This window comes from Desmodus rotundus, chromosome 7 (genome assembly GCF_022682495.2).
Source record: "Desmodus rotundus isolate HL8 chromosome 7, HLdesRot8A.1, whole genome shotgun sequence".
In the NCBI taxonomy this organism is placed as follows: Eukaryota; Metazoa; Chordata; class Mammalia; order Chiroptera; family Phyllostomidae; genus Desmodus; species Desmodus rotundus.
Window position 1 is genome coordinate 101,254,320 of NC_071393.1, and position 27,943 is coordinate 101,282,262.

At 41.8% G+C, this 27,943-nt stretch overlaps 1 protein-coding gene across 1 annotated transcript in view; it reads right to left on the minus strand.

Moving 5' to 3' along the window:
• Window positions 1–25,912, minus strand: part of BMP4 (bone morphogenetic protein 4) — a 162,323-nt gene extending 136,411 nt beyond the window's left edge. The window contains exon 1 of the mRNA XM_053928914.1: window positions 25,894–25,912. The gene's annotated coding sequence lies outside the window, so the exon portion shown is untranslated. The remainder of the gene's footprint in view (window positions 1–25,893) is intronic.
• Window positions 25,913–27,943: the final 2,031 nt, after the last annotated feature.

Consider the following 27,943-nt stretch of genomic DNA (forward strand, 5'->3'; position numbering starts at 1 on the left):
AACCACTGGATCATTTCCCAGTGTTCTGCAGAATGATCACATTGTTTCCAGGTACAGCCAACACGGATTACTATCGGAGAGCCGGTTCACCCTAGATGAATTAATGAATTCTGACACCACACTTCAGGTTACTGTCTTTTGCTAACCTTTTTGTAGCCTCTGAGAAGTTGAAATGAGATAAAATCTGGCATTCCCCTCCTCTATATCAAGCCAGGCTCTATTCCACTCCAGGGGGCAATTGCCAGAGGGAAGAAAAAGTACCAAGTGAGCAAAGAATGAAGGCGAGATTTTCACCAAGGAAACATCTATTATTTCAACTGAACATATATGTTTATATATAAACATAACTAAAGACAGGAAATCTGTATAACATAGTCTAGTTTAATAGTCTAGAACTAGTTCAATGGTCTAGTTCAAATATATATTTATATATAATTTGTATATAAACATATATAAAATTGCATTATATAATTGTATATAGAGATATATATTTATATATCTTCCTACAAAATAAAGTTGTATAATGAGAGGGACTTGAAAATTTTTTTCCAAGTCAGTGTATAAAAGTCCAGTTTTCTTTATCCAACTAGTAAGGTGATGGTTTTCTCAACTCCTTAGTTTTACATTTTATTACACGTCTGTAAATCAGGTCCATTTCTACCCTTAAACAAAACATAAAGCTCTCTTCAAACTGCTGCTTCATTTCTATTCCATTGTTTGTTTGCATCTGTGTTATTCATTTTGGTTAAATAGCATTTAGAGAGCAGTAACCAAATCTGTTCAACATAAATATGTTAATGAACACCTTCAGTCATTAGTGTAATTGCTTGCACATTGATGGCCCTTTTTGTATACTGAAGTAGCCCAAAATATTATTCTGACATTTGGTTTATTCAAGATAAAGAAACCAAGTTGATTATCTTTTAAGACGAGTTCAATGCTTATATAGCACCCTACTTGTTTACTGTTTTTTAAAATTAATTAAATATTATTTAGGAATAGAGTAATTAAAGTCCAGAAAGTAAATTCCCCCTAATAGAGTGGCTATTAGTACACACAAACCTATAAGAATCTAAGTTTTATGATTTTCCAATTCACTCTTTGCTGTTAAATTTGCCTTTTTCCACAAAGGGAGCAATAAAATAGGAGGCTCTAATCCAATTCCTATGATGTGACTGTTGCTTTAGATCTTGCATTTACTCATGAGCCTCTATTTTAAAAAAGATTTTTGATAGTATGAGTGATACACCGATCGGGTAAAGAAGTGGCTGATGAGTTGCCGAACAGGAGTCAGCATGACCTGGATACCAGCCGTGAGAAAGCCCAAACTGCTGGCTTGGTCTTCAAGGCTGTCAGCTTTCAGTTGACCAGTATCAGTTCTGGAATAGCTAACTTGCTGTTACGGCACTCCAACTAGCAACTGGTAGTGTTTCTTGACATAATTAAGTTCACAACTAATTGACCCCTCATTATCTTTTAAGCAAATAGAAGAAATTGTCAGTTATCAGGTTTCCCTGAAGAATTACTCTTTTTAATGTCCTAAAACAAAGTTTCCTTAATACTTTTAATAAATTGTACATCAAAATCATTCTATAAAATAGGAGCCTCTTTAGATTCTTGTTCTGGATAAATAATATGCAATTAATAGTAATCAACCTGAATAGAGAAAAATGAAAGAAAGAAAGAAAGAAAAGAAAGAAAGAAAGAAAGAAAGAGAAAAACAGCCCTGGCCATGAGTAGAACTACCAGGCAGCAGTGTGTGTGGGAAAACACCGCCCATGTACATTACTATTTCAGCTAACTCACATCTGTAAATCTAGAGAACTATTTGCCACGTGTCTTTCCAACTGAAAAAAGCAAAAGATAATTGGCTGCCATATGCTTTTTGCAAAGAAATTGTAAACAGGTTACTCAGAACGGACCACATACGGTATATAGGATCTACACATGAATGCCCCAGGAATGGATTTGGCCCAAAGTCTCCTTTAACTAAAAAGCTTCAGGCAGCACAGCATTCCCACATGTCCACTGAGTAATAAAACAGATGACAGCTTTCACCCTGAAGGTTATTTTGTACTAAAAATGAGATTGGGCAATAGACAGCTCAGGCAACCGTACAAAGAGTTCTTGTGGCTTATACTTGTGTGTATGTCCATAAAAGATGTATACTCATGTTCTTTGAAAACCATAAATAAGGCACTAAAGAACTCTAGAAATACATTGTATCACTCTCCACGTCACAACATATGCAAATACACACATGGACACGAACACATACATGCCCAGAGAAGTCAACAAATCTCTCACCAAGGTTGGAGCCTTTGTTATAAATGACAAAGTGATAGCACCCTTCTTGAGAGTTTTCTTCCCTCTACTTTGACTTAGGCTTACTAAGATGGAGATGAAAAGTACCTACTGCTTTGGGAGAGAGCTCTGACTGAGGAGCCGAAATAAGAACGAGTACATGGGGAGAGACTGTTTTCAGCCTGTTCTGCCTTCAACACTAGGGGGAAAAGGTGAAGAGAATTCTTGAGGTTTCTACTTTATTTACCTTAGGTCAATAGAGTAGAAAACCTAAGAAGGATTCAGGCAACAGCTCCAGCTAAGAATAAATAGCGCCCATTTGATTAGACTGACCTGTGTCTTATCTTCCTGAGAACTTCAGACAGGGTCTCAGTAAGGAACTGGGAGGGAGCTAAGGATGCAGTTAACAGGGCTGCAGTGAACACATCCCTCCACCCATCCAGTCTTCCATTTACCCAAAGTTAATTGAGGTCCTACTAGATGCATGATATTGTGTTAAGAAGAGAGAAAGATGGTTTGGATAAGAATTTTGCCATCAAATATAGAAGTAAATATGGAGAATTCCTAATTATAATACAAAAATAATAATGATAAACACCAAAGAGCTAGCTACCAATGAAATACTACGGGAGTTCTTACAAAAGCAGGGGTGGCTTCCGCCTTGGAATTGGGAAATGATTGAAGATGACCTTACAGCGAGAAGACTGCATTTGAACAAACCTTGAAGCAAGCAGACATGGTGGTTTTAAAAATACACACACAGTTTGATTGGCTCATAGAGCTATAAAGAAAGGAAAGGGGAGATGCAGCTGGAAAAGCATGTTAATTCATTCAGCACCTTCCATAATTAGCATGTATAGGGCATTGTACTAAGTTCTTGGAAAAAAGATAAATACCACCCCCCCCCACCAATACAACTGCCTCCACCCATCAATGACAATGAATCTGGCTTTGTGAGGAAAACAAATATGTAAATAAATGATCTATGCTACCATAACATTTAGAAAAGCTCTCTGTTACCGAGAGACCAGAGCAAGTAATGGCAGACTCATCACTAAGCACAGCTTTGTCCTCCCATTCCCAGGGAGGCTCAACCTGGGGACTCAGTCAAAGGGACTGCAGAGCTATCTGCAGTGTCCCATACACATTTTCTAAAGTATGCAAATGATACCTGAAACATAAAGGTCTATTGCCTTAGATCTTGCATTAATTCCTAAGCCTCTATTTAAAAAAATAATTTGCATTCTCAAAGAAACTTTGTGACAGTGTGAGTGATATATCAGTCATGTAAAAGGTATTTGATGAGTCAGGAACAACAGTTGGTGCTACGTGGATATCAGCTATTAGAAAGACTCAACCACTAGCTTAGAGTCTCCAAGTATGCTCACTTTTGATTGACCAACTACCTAGATATTAGTTTTTTAACAGCTAACTTGCTGTTGAAGGCTTCCAACTAGCAACTGGTAATGCTTAGGACATGTGGGAATTGGAATAGTCACCTCAGCCCCCATGTTCAAGGGAGCCCTTGGTTGGGTAATTATTGAAGAAGGTAGAAGGAGAAGTAGGAAGAGGCAACTCCAGGCTGGTGCTATGATCTGACTCCCCAAACACTGCTCCTTACCTCTTGACCAAGACCTTCATAGCAATAGGGTTATTAGACTCTGCCAACTCTCTGGAATTCAATTCTCTTTTGAGGCATCTTCATCTTTTTAAAATGCCCCATTGCTCTTCTTGCCCCTCATTTTTAATCAGACAACTGTTGGGGGATAACTATATAGTATGTTTTAACTTGGTCTTATCCCCTGGGTACAGCCTACCTTTTGCTCAAAATCAGCTCAGCATATACTTCCTCCAGTCCAGGCTGTCCCATATGCCAGTGACCCAAGCTCATTTTCAATGTGAACTTGCAGTCCTGCTCATCACTCATCAGCTCCTGCACACTCCACCAGCACACTCATGATACAACACTTATGGAAATCCCTCCCTAACCAGTGTTTATACATGGGTAATCCACACCCAGTGGGTACTAGTGTCTTCTCAAAATGAGGTAAACTTGTCTGGCCATTTGAGCTCCAGGGAGCAGCAAATAAAACTCACTTTTCATTCATATACCAAGTACTGATTTATTAGTAACCAGTGTTTATGGTCATGGGGGGCAACGTCTTAATATTGACATTTATTTCATCCTTTTATGTTGTTAGAGAGAGAGAGGCTGAGAAAGTATCAAGCACATGGTAGGTAGGCACTGAGAAAATGTGGAATTTGTGGAATAAATAAATTTTTTACCTTTACTTTAAAATATTTGTTGCTTTGATCACATGGAAGGAAAAATTTCACATCAAACACTACAGGTTCAGAAACTCACCCTAAGTTCCTATAGCCTGGAGAGAAGTAGAAAGAAGAAAACTAGAATAAAATGGTTTGGTAGAATTTAGTAATATGTTCTCTGGGTAGACCTAGCCTCTTCATGGCTCAAACGTGATAAGGAGAATATTGTTTGCGAGCAGACAGCAAAGCTCTCAGACATATGCCAATGTGATCGAGTGTCCGTCACTTCAATGTGCTGCATGGCATCGGACTGTAACTTTCAGGATCTTGACCGTGAAGGCACAGAAAGTGTGGCATACTGAAATTTGGGGCCTCTGATGCCCACGGCTTCCAGAACTCATGCCCCTGGATCAATGCATCTTATACCGACTCCAGGCTTGGCCATGTGATGAGTTTTATCAAAGCATGATTAGTCCTTGCGCATTGAGACTTGTCCTCGCAGAATACACCTTCTCAGAACCCAGCCACCATGCTGTAAGTAAACCTAAAGAGCCATGCGGAGAAGCCAATGTGGATGACACTCCGGAATGCCGGTTTACAGCCCCAGTTGAGCTCCCAGGTAGAGACTACCAGCTCTGCCAGCTCTGGGAGTAAGGCCATTTGGAAATTCCACCTGTTCCAGTGTCCCTGCTGGCAACTTGTAAAGCACAACTGCCAGACAGCCCATCGACTCGTGAAAAATTATACACTATTACTGTTGTAAGCCACTGAGTATCAGATTAATTTTTCATGTAGCAATGGACAACCAAAACAAGCAAAGCGTGAAAGCAAAATCTACATTCAAAACCAACTTGGTATAGTTTTGACTCTGGGTACCCCAAGACCTGATGTCAGGGTCCAGTGGTTTTCAACCTGGCTGGACCCCAGAACCACCTACAGAGACTTTTCAAAGTGCACTGAAGTGGGCCCAGCACAGAAATTCTGATTCCAGGATAATCAGCAGAACCAGGCAACTTCTGTGTAAAAGCTCCACTGGTGTGTCCTCAGTGTTAGAACAGCCAGAACAGTCTGTATTGACGTGACCAGTTGTTTCAAAGAGGCCAATATCACATGACCTTATACCCACCTTCAGCAGAGAGAAGGGCATCTCATCGAGAAGCTGCTGAAATCAGCCTATTTTATGGGGCAATACTATGCTCAGGGAGTCTATAAGAAAAATGGAGCAGAGTTGGAATATGTCTCCAAAACTTTGTTGGAAAAAAGTGTCCAGACTGTACACTTTAATCACAAAAATGTTTTTAAGGACAAGCTGAGCACATAAACCTCCAAGAGGGAATTGGAGGGAGAGGTTCCCTAACGGGAACCGAGGGAATAAGAAGCAGGGCAGCATAGAGTGTCTCATTGCAACAACTGCTCCTTCTGTCCACCCTGGCTTCCTCACAGCCAGAGGAAAGGGAGAGGTTGTGCAATTGTATATATAAATCCTGAGTGAGGATGAGGCCGGTCAGAGGAAGCAAGGGGCGGGGGTGGCCCATTCTCATCATCTGCTCAACATAAGCCTGTGAGGAAACAGACTGACTCTTTTAATAATATCAATGAAAGACAAACATCAGGGGAACAGGCATTGAGGCTATGAGGTCCAGCTGGTCCCTCTCACAGGGAGATTTTCCCTCCATTGCCAACCTTGCAGAACCTGGACATGTGTTTATTAAAAGAAGGGGGGTGGTTATTGTATGATTGCAACAATAGGAATGAACAAGAAATCACCAAGGAGAAGGTGAGTTTCAGGCATCAGTGTTCCCTACCAGTGTGAAGACCTTCCCTCAATAATAATTGTTGAGAATCTGCATTTGGCTTTATTAAGAAAGAGAAAGGGTTTCTTTAAAGATCAAATAGATTGATATGCCTGAAAACATGGGAAAGAGTAAAAGGATATTTTAGTTCTCTTCCTTGCTTGGACATATGTTATTCAAGGCTCTCATTGTTGCATGTAAATGAAAACTACTCAAACTACCTTAACCATAAATGTAGAGTTTATTGACTCATTAAACCAAAAGTCTAAGGGTATTCTGTCTTCAGCCATGGCTGGACCCAGGTGCTCAAGCAATTTTGCATGAAACTGCCTCTCTGTGTCTTAACTCAGCCTTACCCTCTCTCACTCCATTCTCTGACAGGATTCCTCATTATAGCAGCAAGATGGAAGCCAGGAGCTCCAGTCCATTTTTCTAACCTCTCTCAACAATTCTCTACAGAAAGATTCTCTTTTTCCAAAACTGTTTCTAAGGGCTGAGTCTCCTTCTCTCCAATTGGGTCACATATCCATCCTTGAGCCAGTCACTGTGGCTGGCAGAATATAATTTCCTGGGTGGCCAACTCTGGAGCATGGAGTGGGGTCAGTTCCACCCAAGTGATATGGTCTAACAGTAGAAGAGGGGTAGATTCTCATGAAAAATCAGAGTGTTTTTTTAGAACCAGAAAAACAGTCAATAGATGCTGTCCAGGTAAATCCTCTCTCTGGCTTAGAGCAGAGAGTTGGGCTTCCGAAGAACAACTTCCATTTTTGAAGAGTCAGTTCTATGGGTTCAAGTAGTGACAGAGCAGGTCCCATACCCAGTGGAGGCCACAGAGGCCAGCTCTGGATCCTCTGTGGTAAGCCATTCTTGATCCTTCCCCAGAACCCACTAGTCATCCTGAAGTTGAATGCAGTCATCTAAGCTCAACCAACTTCATCCTCCAAGGCCCAGAGCAGAGCAGCACAACTAGAATTTCTCTGTTCTGATGAAGTCAGTCAGTCAAAACTTGAGGATTCTTGGCCTCAGCTCTCCTGCTGGCTTGTTGCTATGTGACTGGAAAGTTAAACAACTGTTAAATCCTTCAGCTTTCTCTCGAGTAAAATTCAAGCATCTACAAAAAAGCATTCTATTGAAATGAAAACATTTCAAATACACTGTCATCACTCTTATAAGTCTTCTCACTTCCCACCTGGACCAAGTAACAACGTGTGACAGAGGAGTAAAAAAGAATGCCAGTTTTATAGATTTTACCACTTCATACTCTTTTCAGGTCTGTGAAAAACATCTAACGGGTGAGTAATTTTTTTATAATTCTCTACAAATCTGCTCTACATCAAAGATTGTTTTTTTGGAGGGTGTTGCCCAGATACAGAACAGAATATTTAAAGTAGGATAGTTTGATTTACCTTCACCATTACTGATACAATAAATTATTGGGGGAATAACGAAAAATGTCTCCAAATTCTTGGCTTAGTGGTCAAGATATTTCATAGTCAATCCAGTATCTTGTTGGTCTCTCATTGTGTCTTTTTTTTTAATTATATTTTATTATTTATGCTATTACAGTTGTCCCAATTTTTTCCCCTTTGTCCCCCTCTACCCCACTCCCTCAGACAATCCCCACACCATTGTCCATGTCCATGGGTCATGCATATTTGTTCTTTGGCTACTCTATTCCCTTTGCTATACTTTACATTCCCATGAATATTCTGTAACTACCAATTTGTACTTCTTAATTGCTTCATCTTTTTTATCCATCCCCCTAACCTCTCCCATCTGGCAGCCATCAAAACGTTCTCTGTATCTCTAATTCTTTTTCTGTTCTGCTTGTTTATTTTGTTTCTTAGTTTCAATTGTTAATGGGGATGTATTTATTGCTATCACATTGTTCATAGTTCTGACTTTCTTCTTCTTCTTAAAGAAGACCCCTTAACATTCATGTAATACTGGTTTGGTGATGATGAACTCCTCTAGCTTTTTCTTGTCTGGGAAGCTTTTTATCTGCCCTTCAATTCTAAATGCTAGCTTTGCTGGGTAGAGTAATCTTGGCTGTAGGTCCTTGCTTTTCATCACTTTGAATATTTCTTTCAATCCTCTCTAGCCTGCAAAGTTCCCTTTGAGAAATCAGCTGACAGTCTTGTGGAGGCTCCCATGCAAGTAACTCTCTCCTATTCTCTTGCTGATTTTAAGATTCTCTCTTTGTATTTAACCTCTGGCATTTTAATTATGATGTATCTTGGTGTGGACCCCATTGGGTTCATCTTGTTTGGGACTCTCTATGCTTCCTGGACTTGTATGTCTATTTCCTCTACCAAATTAAGGAAGCTTTCTTTCTTTATTTCTTTCAAGTAGGTTTCCAATTCCTTGCTCTTCTCATCTCCTTCTGGCACCACCATGATGCAAATGTTAGTACACTTAAAATTGTCCCAGAGGCTCCTTACACTATCCTCATCTTTTTATTATTCTTTTTTGTTTTTGTTGTTCTGATTGGTTGTTTTTTGCTTCTTTGTGTTCCAAATCCTTGATCTGATTCTCAGCTTCATCCATTCTACTGTTGTTTCCCTGCAAATTGTTCTTTATTTCAATTGGTGTATCCTTTGTTTCTGACTGTATCTTTTTTTTTTTCTTAATGCTGTTAAGGGTCTTACTGAGTTCCTTGAGCAGCCTTATAACCAGTATTTTGAACTCTGCATCTAGTGGATTGCTTGTCTCCATTTTGTTTAGTTTTCTTCTGGAGCTTTGCTCTGTTCTTTCATTTGGGCCACGTTTCTTTGTCTGCTCATTTTGGCAGCCCCCCCTGTGTTTGTTTTTATGTATTATATAGAGCTGCTATGTCTCCCACGCTTGATAGAATGGCCTGATGTAGTAGGTGCCATGGCACAGCCTCCCTTATCACCCAAGCTGGGTACTCAAGGTACACCTACCATGTAGGCCGTGTACAACCTCCTCTTGTAGTTGAACCTTGATTTCCATGGGCACATCCAAGGTCAGCCACCATCTGTGTTCTGTCTGGGGTCACACAGCATAAGCTACAAAGCGATCTTCAGATGACTGCTACTTATGCTTGGCTTGCAGGTGCCCAGGGAAAGGTTGAGCTATGAACCAAGGCCAGCTATTGCTAGTGCTGGGCATGGGGCAACATAGCAAGGGGTTCAAGGTTCACTGAAACCAGATGCTGCTTATTTGAAAGAATTTAGGAAAATACAAAGCATGGACCAAGACAAGCCATTAATATGGAAAAACCACTGAAAACAGCTTAGGTGGGCCTGAAAGTTAGGTGGGGCCTCAGGGAATCACCAGTGTGGCACAAACAGTGTGAGCCAACTTGATGGAGTCTCAGCTATGGCTTCTGCCTGCTGGCTGTGTTGGGGAAGGGCTCACAAAAGGAACAGTGGCCTCTGCCAGCACTTCTGTCTGGGACAAAGCTGCCCCCCAGCTCTCACCCTGATGCCAGACACTTCAGGTTCCCCTTGTATGTCTCTGGTGCCTTTCAACCTGCTGCTCCCCACATTGGAGCTCAGAGGGAATGAGTCTGAGTAAGTCTGTGTGCAGCCCATTTAAGAGGAACTGCCTGAAACTCCAGCACTTTCTGTGTTCCATAGCCTCAATCCCCACTGGTTTTTTCAGCCAGAAGTTATGGAAACTTAACTTCCTGGCACTGGAACTCTGGGCTGGGGGCCTGGTGTGGGGTTGGGACCCCTTGCTCCTGAGATATCCCTCCTAATTTTTATCCATCACACGTAGGTATGGGACTAGCCCACTCTGCATCTCTGCCCCTCCTACCATTCTTGATGTGGTTTCTTCTTTAATTCCATTGTTGTTGGACTCCCATTCAGCTCAATTGCTGATGGTTCTGAATGATAGCTGTTCTATAGTTTAGTTGTGCGAGGCAGTGAGCCATGTTTACCTACACTGCCATGTTGACCAGTCTCACAGTGTCTTAATGTACACACTCTCTTTGAAGAAGTAAGAAGCCAGTCCCTTCTTCATTCTTCTCTTTCTATCCTTCGCCTGCATCTTGATCCAGTTCCCACTCTCAATCTGAACCCAACAAGGTAACTATTGCATTGTACTATTACTTGTGAATACTGTCTCAAGTGCATAAGCATGAATGAATGTGTGGATGGGACACAATAAAAAGGAGCAGTGAGAAACATACTCTGCCTATCTGCTCATAATCTCTTGGTCTCCAAGGTGAGTAGAACTAATAGGACAAGAGCAGTGAACAAAAAGAGCAAAGGAAGATGCATCCTTTCACTTTCAGAATGAAATGAGCTCACTTAATCCTCTATCATTGGTGAGAAACCCTAAAAATTCTGTAGTATAGTGGTTTTTAAATTATGTGTCCTGTATCCCTTTTATCCCACATGAAGAGATTGTTGCCATATCTGCATGCTAAATTTGTGCATACCCTATTATTTCCCACCACTCCTCCCAGCCAATATTATGCCAGATAGAGCTTGGAATCCAAGCCTCAAAAAACAAAGTTGCCACAGTCCAAGAAAGTCTAATGAGCTGTGAGCTAGAACACAGAAAGAGTCATGGCCACATGAATCTACTTTTTGTACCCTCACTTGGAGCCTCATTGCCAGTCTGGCTCTTTGTTTAGGTGACCTTTGACCCCTGGAGTCAATGTTTGTCTTCTAAATGGTATTTCAACACTAACATCTGGTGATGTCCCCCAGCCTGACATTTGTGAAGCAGATGCTTCCAGTGGCCTGCAGTGTGCCTTCTGGGTCAATGTTTTCAATAATGCCCTCTGGCATTGATCTCTGTGGTACCTCTCCCCAGGTAAGAAAAGAAATGCCACTATGAAATGGCTAAGAGAGAACACTTCAGACCATCTGGAGGCAATCTTGGAATATAAAACCCCAGAAGTTCTTGTATAAAGAAATACCTAGAGGTAGGGAATAGAGGAAAAAATCAAGTCCTTGGTATTTTTTTTGAAGTTGTACTTAAAATAATCTAGCAGTTGAAGCCTGACAAATCTATACTTCATTTTAAGTAATTTCTTTACATGTTTCTCTCTCTCTGCTCAGGGTTCTCTCTCTTTTGAAACTTTGAAGTGATGGAGAATAGAATCTGTTGCTGAGAAAAGCCAGCCTGCTCTCCATTCTCATTCTCACTCTCCCTCCTTGCACCACACACACACACACGCACACGCACACACACGCAAGCACATACTTCGTTGTACTTAGTAAGAGGCTCCTCTCAATACGGGCCTAGAGAAAACTTCAAGGAACCTTATAAACTACAACAGAAATTCAGATAGCCTACATTTATTTGGACAATGACATTTTTTTAAATTAAGGTTTTTCCCCCAAGATTTCCAAAAAGCTTTCAAAAGTAGTAAGCATGTCAATGAGGATTATTTGTCAACTGGATGAAGATTTTTGATTCTCTAACACAAGGTCTCAAGATCTCCTCTTACTTATTATCACCAGCAGGCAACAACATCTACACAACCACCTGCGGAGAGGTGGAAATCTTCTCAACCTACTCAGGAGTTTAGTACAGGCAAGGGATTCATGAGCTCCTTTGTAATATTTACCACATTGCAATGCGGTTTCTCTTTCCAAAGAGCTTCGAATCCATCATCTTTTCATTCATTCATCTTTATGAAAGCTATACTGTCCAAGTGGTCAATGAGAATAGGGAAAAGAACTGCACAAGCCCATTGGAAGGGGGGTGATAGACAGAATTCTAATCTGACCCCTGATAACTCACACTCTTATATGATTCCCTTCTCCAACTACACAGAGAACTTTTGATTTGTTTCTAATCAATAGAATATGGCAAAGATGATGAGATATCACTTCCATGATTTTATTATGCTATATTGCAAAAGCATAATTAAGGTTCCAGATCAGTTGAGTTTAAGTTAATAAAGGAGATCATTTGGAGTGAACCTAAACTAATCAGGTGAGCCCTAGAGTCAGAGAACCCAAGCAAGAGAGATCCTCTTCTGGCCTGGAAGAAGTATGCTGCCCTGTTGTGAGAGGACTTGTGAGAGAACCACATGGCAAGGACTGTAGGGAAGCCTCTAGGAGCCGAGAATGGTCCCTGGACAAGAGCTAGGAATTGAACTTGGAACTCAACTATACAGCTGCAAGGAAATGAATACTGCAAACAGACTGAATGAGGCTGGAAGGAGACTCATCCCCAGCGAAGTCTCCAGATAAGAACACAGCCTGGTCGACACCTTAATTTCAGCTTTGTGAGACCCTGAGTAGAGAACCCAGCTGAGCCATGCCTGGATTTAGGATCTGCAGGAACTATGGGATAGCAAATGGGTGTTGTTTGAAGCTGATAAAATTTGTGGTAACTTGTTACACAGCAATAGAAAACTAGTACAAGAGGATTGACTGGGAAGCAACTCAAATAGCTACAATCTCACAGTGCACTCCATCTTTCCTATAATACTTTGTGGACCCTGGATATAGTTCTTCCCTTGAGAATCAGCAATCCATGGGATAGAAGAGAATGTGACTGTCTCAAAATATGGATTGATGGATGGATGGATAAATAGCTACATAGATAGAGATACACATGCTCATGCACACACACACACACACACAAGTATTTACTGTGTGCCAGGATCTCTAGTGAGTGCTTTAAATATATTATCTGTTAGATGAGGGGTTAGACTTAAAAGAGTGGGTAGAATAAAAGAAATGGAAAAAAACTAACAAAGGACACATAGTTATCCCCTCACAAGGTCACAAATTTGTTGGAAGTTTTGAATCAAAAGTTCACCAAATCATGATGTAAGTGATACTAATAGTTTTTCCAGTTGCTGTTCTTGAGTGGACAGTAGGCAGGTCTGTATTCACACGTGAGTATGATATATACATAGAGTGAATGTTTTGAACCTATCAATTACAACCTATTATAAGATCATGAAGCAAAAATCAGAAAAAGTGTGAAAGCTACTACTAATGTGGAGCCATTGTTGTATGAGCCGTGCATCTCAGTATTTTAAAGGAAATGGTTGGATTTTTTTAAGCATGACAGATGTAACTGACTCAAAACAACCAGATGCAGTGTAGCAATAAGGATAATGCTGACTGCTAAACAGCTAACCTCCAAATCTCAGTAGCTGATTCAACAGAAGTTTATTTCTCACTCACATACAACCTACTTGGCAGGGCCAGGGACTCGGGTTCTGCTCTACACAATTTTTCAGGGACCCAGATGGGCAAGTCTCCATCATCTTTGGCCCATGGTTTCTGAGCCTGCTCTGAATATCAACATCCAGTTGGTTCATAGGGCAAGGTTTAGGGTCAGCATCTTGGAAATAGAGTATATAATTTCAAACCTCATATAACTGGCCAGAATTCAGGCAAATGGACCTTTCTAGCTTTAGAGGCAGCTAGGGTAAATATCAAACTCATTCTATTCCATTGTCTTATCTCTCGCAAGTGCTCTCATGTGAAGGAACCCAAGCACAAGTCAGAGGGCAAGCGAATCCATTGATGCAGGCGATAAAAGTCAGCTTCCCATGACCCAGGGCATGGTAGAGAACGACAGTAGGTGAACTTAGAGGGATCACTGAAAGATGTCCATCACAAGATAGTATGCGAAGCCAATGGACTAGAAAGGGGCAATCCTATGAGTAAAAACATCTAGTCCTCATAGAGGGTTTAATATATGACAATGGTATTTCAACTCAGTGGGCACAGGTGAATTATTTTGCCAATAGTGCTGGTACAGCTGGCTAGACATCTGGAAGGACAAATGCACTGGACTCCTATAGTACCCCATATACAAAACCAATTCCAACCGTACTGAAGAATTAAATGGAAAATTTAAAATTGCAATAATATTGAGGTGACCCCAGGTACAACCTAGAGTTAGGAAGACTGTAACCAATGCTGGAAAACCTGGTACAAAAAAAGAAAAATAGACCTGTATTATGCATGACAAAAAATACTATAGACTCATAATAGACAAGAGTCTTAAAAAGCAAATCTAAATGGTCAACAACTATAATAAAATCCTCACGTTCAATAGTAGTCAGGGAAATACAATTAAGATGGAAGTGGGGTGTCATTTATACCTCTCAGAACATAAAAACTTTAATAGAGGAGTAATATATCATACCTAAGGAAGAAAAGAATGTGCTCATTCTTTCCTGGTGGAAATGTTATGGCCCTTTCAGCAAAGCAGCCTGGCAAAATCTATTCAAACTAAATAGACATATATCCATTTGGCTCAGTAATTCTATTCCTTAGGATCTATCAAAAGTACTAACATAAAAAGAATCATGAAGGTAAGTACTATAGTACTTTTGTAATGAATAAAATAACCAAGCAAACCAAGTGAATTTCCATCAATAAGGATTAAATAAATTATGGTACATAGATATCATGAGTTAAACTTGTACTGGGAGGGAGTTCTAAAAGGTATTCTGAGAGAAGTAAGGTGCAGCAGATTGGATGTAATGTATGCCTGGTTTTATTTTTAATGGCTAAAACTATATAAGAATAAATACATATATGTGTTTATGTGTGCACATATTCATTTGAGTGTAAAAATATGGAGAAAACACAGAAGATTATAAACCAGATTATCACTGTGCACTACAGGGAAAGGGCTGATGGTTGTGGGGAAAGATGAGTATTGGTAAAAGAAATAGTAAAAAGGAAAATACTAATAAAAATATGTGCGTGACATCTTTACATTTACACATATATTTTATTTTTTAAAGATTTTATTTATTTTCAGAGAGAAGGGAAGGGAGGGAGAGAAACATCGATGTGGGAGAGAAACATCAGCGTGTGGTTGCCTCTCCCACACCCCCAACAGGAGACCTGGCCCAAAACCCAGGCAGGCGCCTTGACCAAGAATCAAACCAGTGGCCCTTTGGTTCACAGGCTGGCACTCAATCCACTGATCCACACCAGTCAGGGCATATACATATATTTTAAATTATATTTACGCATACAGATGTAATTTTAAAAGTAATAAATTTAACAAATGATGTAAAAATGCTAAATCTATCGCATCATAGCTCAATGGCTAGAAAGGACAGATAGAAAATCAAACTGCAGTCGCGTGTTCAATCGAAGCATTTGTTTCTATTCTCACGAATCAGCTGCCTTTTGTCAATATCACCTAAACCTGATTTATCTTCAGCTTTCCTACTCTTGATATCTGAAATTACACATAGCAGCTCCTACCCTTGTCTTAGTTCTTCTCATTCTCTTCACCAAAACCAGCCCTTCACCCTCTCCTCCCATAGCTGCCCGTCATTGTATCTATTTGCTTCTGTATCTTCAGTCCCTTCCTCTATTCTCTTCTTCCCAAGCTTCCCCTCTACCTGACAACTGCTCTCTCAGTCAGATGGCACCAGAGTAAACTGGTCTGTTTTCATCATCTGCTGATGACTTTCCAATCTTGATTTCCAGCCCAGACTTTTCTTCCTAGCTCGTGCCGCTGTTTCCAGCAGCCTACGCAGCATCTCCACCGGGTATTTTAAGGCACTTCAGACTCCACGTATCTATATTCATTGGCTAGGTTTGCCATAACCAAGAACCACGGACTGGTGGCTTAAACAGGTAAAAATTATTTTCTCACAGTTCTAGAGGCTGGAAGTCCAAGATCAAAGTTGTCCGCACATATGGCTTCTCCTGAGGTCTCTCTCCTGGACTTGCAGATGATGACCTCTTTGCTATGTTCTCACATGGCCTTTCCACTGTGTGCACACCCCCCTGGTGTCTCTCCATCTTATAGGGACACCTGTCGTATTGAATTAGGGGCCCACCTTAATGGTGTCATTTTAACGTAATCACTTATTTAAAGGTCCTGCCTCCAGATACAGTCACATTTAGAACTTAAGGGGTTAGGATTTCAACGCATGAATTTGGGGGAATACACTTCAGCACATGTGATGTCCAAGACAGAACTCACTATTCACACTGCACACAGTAAACATGCTTCCTCTTTTCTATTTATCTGTCACAGAAAAAGTCCTGTGCCAACCCAGGGTCCAGAGCTAGAAACCTCAGAGTTATCTTTGTCTCCCATCCCTGTGCCCCACCCCCATTCACTTGCAGCTTCCATGTCTCCAACATCACTGCCCGTCACAGACTCCAGGGACATCATCAGAGTCCCTGCCAAGGTCTCCCTCCTCTCCATGTCCCACCACTCCTTCAAAACCCTGCTCATCCCTTTACTCCATATTTACTGGGAATCCTTTCTATATTAGGCTCTGACGATGAAATAAAAAAAGGCAAAGTTTGTGACTTCATATAAACCAGTTTCCTCAGATTTTACTATGCTTAAAAGCAGCAAAATTATGAGATTAAAATAAAGATTCTTCTACTACATCCCCCTGACTGAGGATTTATATTTGTAGGTATAGAGTGAGGCCTAAAAGGTTCATGTTTACCAAATTGCAAGGTGACTCTAATGGACTCCGCTCTGAGAAACACTGATGAAAATGGACAATCACAATAAGCATAAGAGCATGGGCGATGTAAGACGTCACACGGGTGCCAGGAGCACACTGTATTTGAAAGGCAGTCATATTAAGCAGGCAAAGAAGATGAGTGTGGAGCGATTAGAAGAGGACCTTCCATGAAGAGGGAACAACCTGTACAAAGCAAAGATTGAAAGACCGGGACCAATTACAGCATGACCATGACAATTACAGCATGACAATAGCTCCATAGGTTGTGTTAAAGAGTTCCGTGAGAAGGACGGGAGGTGAGCAACAGGCCGACTATCCAGCACAGGTCCGTCCCAAAGACACTGGGTCTGAAGCAGGGGAGTGGCATGATCAGATTCACTTCAGAAAGATCAGTCTGGAAGATGGACTGTAGGAGGGCAATTCTAGAGCCAAAGAGAACTCCTAGAGACTATTAATGCCATTCGGGCAAAAAATATGAAGAAAACCAGATGATGGCTCTGTTGCTCATTACTTCCGCAACCTCTATTCAGAAACAATGGTCCTGAAATCATGGCTAGGAGAGGACCTCAGACCTCTCCCCCCGTCACACTTGGCCCCTTCCCCACCTCCTCACTCCCCCAGATTCCCAGAGAAGGACAATTGAAAGGAAAACTGGTGGTGAAGTGCTGGAAGAAGTCCATAAAGAGGTGGAAAGGAGGAGTTCACGCTGCTCACTCTTCAGCCAGCTGATGAAAATCTCTGTTCCGTGTCACACCCTACTGTGTAGCAGTGATGCCCAAGGGGAGATAACCCAGGCCTTTGGCTGCGTCACTTTCAGTTCCACACTTAAGGTAGAATTTCAATTACAGGAAATTTTTTGCTTGTTTGTTTGTTTGTTTGTTGTTTTTGATTTTTACTTCCTCAAACAATATGCATACATGTTTTTTAAACCAAGCTAATAATATTAAAATATTTATAATGAAGAATATCAGCACTCTCTACTCCCTCCATCTCCTCCAATCCCACTCTCCACAGGTAACTGCTTTTAACTAGTTTAGTGATGTCTTCTGGTACTTCACTCTTTATTTCTAAAATTTTCTTTATCACAGGTTGCACACAATTTAATTCTGCTATGCCTTGGTGTCATGTTCTCATGATTTTTGGCTTGGGGTTTATTGAGCTTCTTGGATCTATGTGTTTCCAATTTTCATTCAATTGGGAAAATGTTGGCCATTATATCTTTATGTAGTTTTCTTCCCCCACCTTCAGAAACTACAACTACAGCTGTACCAGATTTCTTGAGGCTGTGTTATAGCAAGCAGACACTCTGTTCATTTCTTTTCAGTCTTTTTTCTCTGTGTGTTTCATTTTGGATAGTTTGATCTCTATGTCGTTAGGCTCACTAATCTTTTATTCTATAATGTCTAACCTTCTGTTAGTCCTATCTGGGGCATTTTTTGTCTCAGACATGGTAATTTTCTTCTATGAAACTTTTTATTTGGGTTTTTTATATTTTACATGTCTCTAACATGCCAATTTTTCCTCTAGCTTCTGGAATAAGTGGAATGCAGTTATATTATCGATTTTAAGATCCTTGTCTACTAATGATATCATCTGTGTCATTTATGGATTGGTTTTTATTGACTTTTCTCTTCATTATGGGTCATATATTTCTGCTTCTTTGCATGCCTGGTAACTTCAGGATGGATTCCAGACTTTGTGAATATTGCCTTGCTGGGTGCTGATATTTTTATATTCCCATAAATATTCTTAAGTTTTGTTCTGAAGTATGGTTATTTGGAAACAGTTTAATCTTTTCAAGCTTTGTTAGGAGCAATAGTTAGTCTAGAGCTAATTGTTTCTCTACTACTAAGGCAAAACCCTTCTGAGTCTCTACCTAATGTTCTATGAATTATGAGGTTCCCAGCTCCAGCTGATAGAAACAGGAACTATTCCTGGCACTGCATGAGCTCTGAATATTGCTCCCTCTAGTCCTTTCCAATGCTTCTTTCTCCAATCTTAGTTTTCTCACGTGTGAATGCTTATTAGCACACAGCTGAGGACTCGAGGGGACCTTCTGCAGATCTCCACGCTCTCCTTCTGTGCATCTTTCTTTTCTCTGGTACCCTTCCCTGAGAATTCTAGATGCCCTGCTCCCCCTCCTCAACATTTTCTCAACTCAGAGACTTTACCGGGTCCCCCCTGGGTTCCCCAGCCCTGCACCATGACCTCGCATCTCTTTCTTGGCCGTAAGGTGGGGCAACCATAGAGCTCACCAAATGATTCCTATTTCTCAAAGATCACTGTCTTTTTTTGACTGATTCCCAATGTTTTAAAATGTATTTTTTTTCCACATAGTGTGCCCAGTTTATTGTTCTGGCTGAAGGGTGAACCTGATCCCTGTTATTACATCTTGGCTGGAAATGGAAGTTCAATTCCATATATCTAAATAAAAGGCTTATGCTGACATCTCTTGACATATTTTAGGCATTATCGACTGTTGTCTTAATTGATCATAAAGATCTCTCCCAATCAACCCAGACCTGGTCTCAGAAGCTTTAACTAGTCAGTTCTGACCAACGAATCAGAGTTAGCAAACAAGTTGAATCACATTTGACATCCGAGGACTAGATGTTATAGCACCTCCCAGTTCTAAAATTCTGTGTGATTCTGGTTAGATATTAAAAGATGAAGTGGAATTCATATAACTTATTATAGCTAACTGGAAACAATTACATTAAAAGTTTGCTAAGTGCCAGTTATAACCGGTGATTAAATAAAGTTTTGGGAGAAAAAGAGTGAAGGCATTCACTTTTTTCAACTAGTATTAGAAGTAGTCAGAGTTGTAGCAGGAGTTGAGAAGAATCAGGGAAATGCAGAAGAGAGGAGATGTAGTTTACAGAGTTCCTCACTTTCCGCTCAATAATAGCGTACAAGAAGAATTACGAACTGAGGACCTGATCTCCAGGACCTTCATCTGCAGGAAATACCATAGATTTGCCGCCTGCAGGAGTGCGTAGGCTGGGGTTCACAGAATTTATAATGATGCCTATGGTTGGATTTCATATTTAAGACTTAAAAAATAATTGTGTCACAGATTTTGCTAATCAGGTAAATGTTTGGATTTGATGTTCATTTAATTCTTTAAGAAAAGAAAAAACAAATTTTCAAGGGATAGCTAACCAGGGGTGAGCATCACTATAAAAGCAAGTTTCCACTTTATTTGATAAAAATAATTTGCCTAAGTATAGAGAGAACAAAACCTGCAGAGTGCAAATGAGACAGAAATTTCCCACATAGATAAAACTAGAAAAACTGGCTATAACAAGAACAACAACAAAAAATAATTATTAAAAAAATTTAATAATAAAAAATTAAATTAAATTTTTTAAAATTTAATTTAAAAAAAGAACAACAACAACAAGCTCAGTGCATCATATAACAAATAAGAAAAGGAAAGGTTCCCAACAACTATTGCACTTTGGAGAGAAAAACTCTGGCTCTACACGCTCCCCTCTCTGGCACAACTTCAAGGAGGAACCTGTTAGCACTACGGGCACTATGCAGCCTCATTCTGGCGATGGAGGAGGTAACAGGCACTCTCCCCACCCCCAACTTGTCCCCCTGCAGACAAGCGGGACACAGCTATGGCACTGGAGGGAGGAACTATGGAGAAGATACTCTTAAAAACTCTTGCTATGCTCTCTCCTTTTGGAGGAAAGATCTGGAGGTATCTTCCATTTGTGCAGTTCATTTGCTTTTATAATATTAGATGGGGTTAGGAATACAGTAGGCACCTCTTTGAGTCTAACTCAAGTCAGGACTTTAAAACAAGGGCAGGAAGAGTCTGTGTTTCCCAACTAATGCCTTAGAGGATTGACGTGGAACAGGCAGTTGGGGCAGAAGCTCTTTGGGAATGAGGAATATACATTTGGCCAGAACGTCCCCAAAGCTGAACCCCATCTTTGCAGCCAGTAGCTGGATCAGAAGGAAACTTCTCCTCCTCCAACACCCCTACAGCTGGAATTGAGGAGGAAAAAGAGAAATTCTTTGTACACTTTTCACGAGGTCCCAATTCATCTGTATGCCTTGTGAAGGATTAAGATGATTCCTGCTCCTGCTTGCTGACGTACATCCAAGATTATCCTACTAAATCTCCAGAAGTGCCAACTGGGAAACAAGTGACAATTGTTCTCTTAAAAGACCTTTGTTTGATTGTGTGACTGTAATGGCCAGCCTGGAGACAACAATGCACACAGGGAGAAAGCAGAGGACAAGGGCCATAAACCTGGTGACTAGCCTTTTAGCTAAGTGCCGACACAGGATGCCAGAGTCATAGGCAGAATCAACAGGCACTGAGGACAGAGCCAGAGTAGTTCAAGACCTCAGCACTGAACTAGACAGAAGACTCAGCAATTGAAATCAGTGGTACCCTGTGCTGAATTCGGGGCTGCTGAGGGCATGGAGAACTGGAGGCAGCCCTGCCAGCAGGCCTTGAAGAAGATGTGCATGCACATCCAGCATAGCACAGGGCCTGGGTCTGGTTGTCTAGCAAACACTGGCCATCTAAGCTCCTTCTTCCATACTGTACATAGTTCCCCTTTCCAGGCTACCTTCAGAGCTCATTTCCCCTATTCCCCTTGAGTAAGATTTCTCAGGACTTTCTGGGGAGATGAGGAGAGGGAGAAAAGGAGCGACTGATCATACAGTGCAATTTCCCCTCTGTCCAGCATTTCACTGCCTTGGCCCCTTTCTTAGGCATGGCCCTCTCAGCCCTCGAGGGGGTCCTGGACTCTCCTTCTGAAGAGCCATCTGAGACCCCATCCTTCTTCCCAGCAATGCCCAGCATTTATAAGCTGACACTCAGTATGAGGAACGCTCAGGGATTCGCCCTTGCTCTCTTCCCATCTTTCATTGCCTCCATCCACTGTAGGAAGCCCCAGCCTGATGGCCAGCATTTTCCCAGAAGCCAGGGAGGTGGTCCTTCAATTTGAAGAAACCCTTATAGGTATATTCATTTGCTCTCTAATGTAAAGACTCAGCCATGGAGAACAAATCAAAGCATTTATTCAAAGAGATGTATTTTCACTGGCATTTGGGCTCTCAACTTTTGTTTTACCAATTTTTTTTAACTTTCTTATTTTGTAATGGAATAGCTAAGATAACATGGCAAGGGGAAAATATACTCTTTATTTTAACTATAGTATATCCATTAAATCTGCTTAAAAAGCATTTGTTTTCATTATTGTACAAAGCCGATTGACAGGAATGTGAAGTTAGGAGCAAGAGCCAAGAGAAGCAGGAGGATTTATTTTAAACACACAGCCTTTCTCTGAGACCTGGCCCCAGGACCTGGAGAGTGACAACTGACACAGGTCTCTACAGCCTAGTGTGGCATGAGAGAAAAGGCCTTAGAAAGCAAAGGGAAGGGAGAAAATATTTTTAATTCATCTTCCTGAAGGACCAGGTTCTAAAGAAACTTGTTTTCCATATACCCTCGAGGATCCAGCTGGCATTAGTTTGAAAAAGTCCAGCAATAGGGGACAGTATTCCTGATGAAAATCCAGAAGGAAACCAGGGAGGGCTTGGCCTCCAGAGTCAGGCTGCTGAGTTCAACTCCCTCCAGCTGCGGAGTCAGGGAAGTTACTCAACCACTCTAAGCTTCCTTTCCCTGTGCATAAGATGCGGATAATAACAGCTACCACTTACTGAGCACATACTATGTGCCAGGCCCTGTTCTGACACTTTCCCTACTTCAACTCATTAATCTTTGTTAACAACCCTAAGCCTTTCACCCACATTAACCCAAGGAAGTAGGTTCTATGATCATCCCCATTTTACAGATAGGGAAACTGAGCTACAGAAAGGCTAAGTACCTCATCATAAGATTGTCTGGCACTTAGTAAGTACTCAGTAAATATTAGCTACTGTTATTAGCATTGAGGATGTCATAAAGTCTTAAGCAGATCAGAAGGAGAAGAGGAGTGGTTTGAGCAAGATCATATGCTATTTAGTCTCTTTTTAGCTTCTCTCCCCAGTTCCCACTTCTCATGTAAATTTGCTGTAAACCAGATGTCTTCTTTACTAAGTCTCTCTCTCTCTCACTTCTCAACACACACAAGTACACGGATACACACACACATCTCCTCATACACGTGTACTGAAGCTCACCACATATGCCCATAGCCTGCCAAGCCACAGAGACTTTCTGGCGACCTTGAACTAGCTTGAGATTTAGGGACGCTTTGATTCACCAAAAACTTTAGGTGACCAGTTTAGCTTGATTCTTTTGTGGCTCAGTTGGCCTGAATGAACATACTCAAGAGCTATTTTGACTTTAGAGGCCTTAGAAATACTTCTGGGGTTTTTCTTAACCAGCTGACCTGCAGCATAATTAAGACTTACAACTGCAGGGATCAGCCAAGTGTTAACACTCTGCTGCAGCAACTGGTGGAGTCTCAGCACGTCCTCAGACCTGCCCGGGTGCTCCCCATCAGGAGCATTTTCAGGTAAAGGGACTGAGACTGGCTCGGACCACAACAGCCCCCACAGATGTGTTTCCGTGACAGCGGGAGGAGGCCTTAGAAGATACCTGGTGAAAACCCATCCTCATAAAAGTGACACCTGCGGGCTCAGAGAGCTTGGAGGGGCGTCTCAGAGGTCACACAACCAAAGGGGGCCTAGGGCGGAGGCCTTCAGATTCAGAAGCCGGGGTTTGGCTTTTGGTTTGGGTTTTGGTATTTGTTTTTTTTTTTTTCTTTCAGTATACCTCATACCATTTAATCTTCTTCATCTTCAATAAAAAAAAAAAAAAAAGCACCTGTCTCCTTTTGCCTCCTAGCATTTCCCCATGTAGACCAGAGGAGCCTGAGACTGGGAAGGGAAGAAGGAGGAAGGAGAGAAGACAGGTATCATTAAAGAATGGTTGACCGTGGATTTTAAGGAAGAAAACATTTTGACTCCCAAACTGAAAAGAAAAATGTCAAATCCCTGAAACCTAGTCACACTCCCACAATTGTCTTTAATGAGAAAGTCTACCAATCACTCAGGGAGTGAATGAAGTCTTTCCAGAATGTTCTTCATGAGCAGGCACAAAACTTCAATCCTTAAAACTTAAATCTTCATTCTGAGCTCGTGGCTCCTTTAACTGAACTCTTCCCAGATGGACTGCAGAGCCATGCATGTGTCTGGGCCTTCAGGGATGGGAGCAGGGCTTCGCTTCCTGCACCATCTGGTTCCCTGTTCCCAGCTCCAGCCTAGACTCCCACTACAGCCGAGTAATCAGAAGAAATCAGAAGAACACCTCAGGGAAAAGAATCTAGGACTCAGACTTAACTTCCTCTAAGGAGGATCAAACACTGAAGACTGTTCCTTTTCAAGTTTTATTAATCCTGGTTCATAATTTCCACCACATCATTAGTCATTTCCTATTTCTGAAGGGCTGGCAGCAGTTGCCGAGGCATCGGGCCGTAAATGGCCAGATAACCATGCCACCTGTGTGCCGTATTGACAGTTACCCACAACCGCATCTGGGTGAGAGGCTAATGTGCTTTTTCTGAAAGGCAAGCCATTTAGAAGTGCAGCCCAGTTTTTGATCTCTTGCTAAATACTTTTATCCACATCATCTCCCCATCTGGGCCTGGAAGTCATCATGTGACCTGCGGTGCTTTGAAAAGAAAGCAGCAACAGCAACAACAGCAGATCTGCCGTAACCACGGAGCAGGGCGAGCCCTTGCACCCTTCCCAGGAACCGGAGGACGTGCCTGTCTGGCACTGGGAAAACTCCAGGAGCTGAGGTTTAAAGAGAGAATGGAAAGTGACAAGAATGATGTCTGCCAAGACCCTTTATAAAAATAGACAGATGAAATACAATTCATGAAGAATTGGAGAGCTACCTACGAAGACTAACTCCATGGGGTTATACCTAGTTCAAAATGGCATGTAGGAAGCCATATAGCCAATGTCTTGATTCTCTAAGGTCAGCGGATCTCCCCAGTACAAAAACCCTCAGAAAACTCAGCATGTGACAGGCAGGGAGGCAGGCAGGGTGCTGAAGGAGCCATCTCCAGTATAAACCTAGCAATCTGGGGATACAGGCACCAGAGAGAAGGCTAACAATTAAAAAAAAAATGGATACAGAGCAGCTTTGCGGGCCAAGCCTCTGGCTGAATATTCTGCCACCAAACTGTCCCAAGAGCTATGACCAGTTCCCATGAACCCCTGAGCCCGAATTTCTGCCCCCGGCAACTCCTATACTTAGGATTGTAAGGAAACACAAATAAAGCTCATTTGGGGATATTTTAATTTTTAAAAGCTAAACTTTAATACCTGGCCTTTAAATAACATTTCCATTCAGACAACCCCAAGCACCTTGCCAGAAGTTGGGTAATCACATCCCTATTAAGCAAAGAGGGAAGTTCCCAAACTTAATTGCACCTCTCCTGAAGGACAGAAAATTGAAGACAGCAAGTTAAGAGGGATGCATAGCTTTTTCCCCATTACCATTCAAAACAGGAGTTTTTTCCTCTTGGAGAATCACTGTGTCACATTCTGATTAATGTAATAATCAGAGTCTTGCGAGCCATTCTAATTATTAAAACTGAGCCATGACACATGTTCATGTAGGCAAAATCCCCCCATCCTTCTCCACCCTTGTCTAGCAATGGGGGCACCAGGAGATCATAAAAATGCAATTCCACAGAGCGACGAGCCAGCAACCATAGCAACAGGGGTGGAAAAGTTGGAGGAATTGAATCCCTGTTCTTTTCTTTTCTTTTCTTTTCTTTTTTATGCCTACCCTGGTCCCTGTTGTTACCAGTGTCAAGGTGCAAAAACCATCAAAACACCTTTCCCATGACATTTGGAGAAGCCGGTCCCACACTTCTGGCCTCTTTTGATCTCTTGGATGCTTCTCGGAAATGACTACATATTCAAGTTGGAGTCTTTCCTTTTGACTACATGCGCATACATACATACTTCCAGGCACACACACAGACTCTATCCCGGCCTTCAGACTCATTTGGAATCCTCAGATTCGACTCTAGTATCCCCCCCACCCCGATTTTTATGTTGCAGTTAACAATCCATTTACTAGCCCTTGTAAAATATCAGGAAGGAACAACTATCATCTCTTACCTTTTCATAATTACAGTGTCCCTTCACTGAAGAGTTTTAGCCTTGAGTCTGGTTTCCTCACCAAAGGCCACTGAAAGACTAAAACAACACTGATCTTGCCCAGCACCCCAGTTGTCGGAGCAGATTCCCTTTCTGCAACTTAACTCATTAAATTCTCATCAGTCCTTAACTTCCCTATTCACGTCCCCTCCAGCAAATCGGGTACTGAAGGCTCACTCTCCTGCCCGACGATGTAAAAGTAAATCTACCTCATTAGCACACCCCTCTGAGAGGCTGCGCATTCTAGCTCTGTCACGGAACTTAATCTGAATGAGGTTGGCACAATGGAAGGAACCATCTAGCAGATCCTGATATGTACCATGTTTACTCACAAGGCCTCTAAATCACTCTGCCGGGAGTCACTGGGCCTTTGCTCCCTTGTTTGCAAACCTGCTCCCAAGCCCTCACCCACCCACCCTCACTGCAATTGCTATGGTAGCTGAAACCAGTGTTGATTTTTATCTGCATGGCAACCCCATGCTCCCACAGGTTCCAAACTGATCAAGTGGCCTTCAAAAATGCTCCTGCTGCTCCTTAAAAAGGCCAAGCCAAGCTCTGGATGATGGAGACAGAAAACAATCCCTTATCGTGTCGGAAGTAATACTTGCGGTTATCTAAAGCAAGGGTAATCATATCATACACTTTATCTGTGAGTGGCTTTTTCCTTCCAGCGGTAGGAATGGAAACTTCTTCTCCTTCATAATGAGCGCTATTGAAACTCCAGCAGGCTCCTTCTGCTTTTGGCGACATGCCATTCCCTAGCATAAGCATGTAATCATCTCGGAAAATGTAGCATGGCAGAGGACAGGTACAAGTATTTTCTGTAAATATTGTTTGTAAAGGGCCAACTTTATAGTAGGGACTGTTTGTATTAGGTCCTTTTTGGCATGTGTGGTTGACAAGAACTTGCCAGCAAGTTCCGGTGCCAGCCTTGTGGGGGAATTCAGGGGCCAGGGCCCAGGAAACGGCACAAGCTTTCTCCCCCTAAGTGCCATTACCTCGTGAGAGAAAAGCGCTCTGCTATTTCATCCATCATAGTTCCTTTGGACAGATATTGTGGCTGTCGGCGCACCACATCAAAACATATGCTCCATCAGATTCTCAGCGCCAGAGAAGTCTTCAAAATAAAATTATCAAACACCTTCCTTCGTGGAGGATGACAGTCCACCCACAGTCTCTTTGTGACTCCTGAGACATGTAAGCGCCACAGCCGGTGCACGCGTCAGGCCCTGCAGGCCAGGCCCTCTGGTGAGGGAACCCCCACGGTCCACAAGAACACACTTTTCAGCAGAGAAGTGAAATGAAGTTTCCTTTTGCAGGAGGGAGAAACGGCCATCTTTGCTTGTCAGATTAGAAACCTGGAGCACAGTGCCAGGCGCCTGTGAGTTTAGCAAATATTGACCCAGAACAATGAAAAGCTATGGATTTGGGTTTTTCTCATGCCTCCCCCTGGAAGTGTGTCCACTGGCCCTTGCCCAGTCCCACAGACTTGCTCGCACTGCAGTTTTAGTCCCTGGTCCCAGACTGACTGGGCAGTACGTACACAGGAGCCAGGTAAGGCGAGCCCCATTGGCCTGCAGGTAGTTTGCTGTCAGTGAATTAATGTCGCTGAAGATGAAAGAGAGCGTTAATGCCTGAGACAGCTGTAGTCATTTGCCTGTCTCCTTCACTGGGCTGGTGGCTTTGTCTTTCTGTACTGTAAATGTATTACATAAAAACATTACGTATAATGCAAATGTCATCCAAATACTCTCTCTGCTTCAGCAGAAGAATATTGTGAGAATCGAATCTGTACACATGGGAGTTAAGCTAAAGTATACGGAGCACAGTATCACCTATTTTTGGAATATTTCTGCTACACCTATTTCTAATAGAAATTTTTCTATTGGACTTCTAGGTAGTAGAAAAGAGTGTTTATCTTATTTCAGTGTTCATTACGTGCACGTTTAGAGACCGGATCATTGAAACTTAAAAAGGGGAATTCTTAAAAGGCAATCTTAATCAGTTTTTG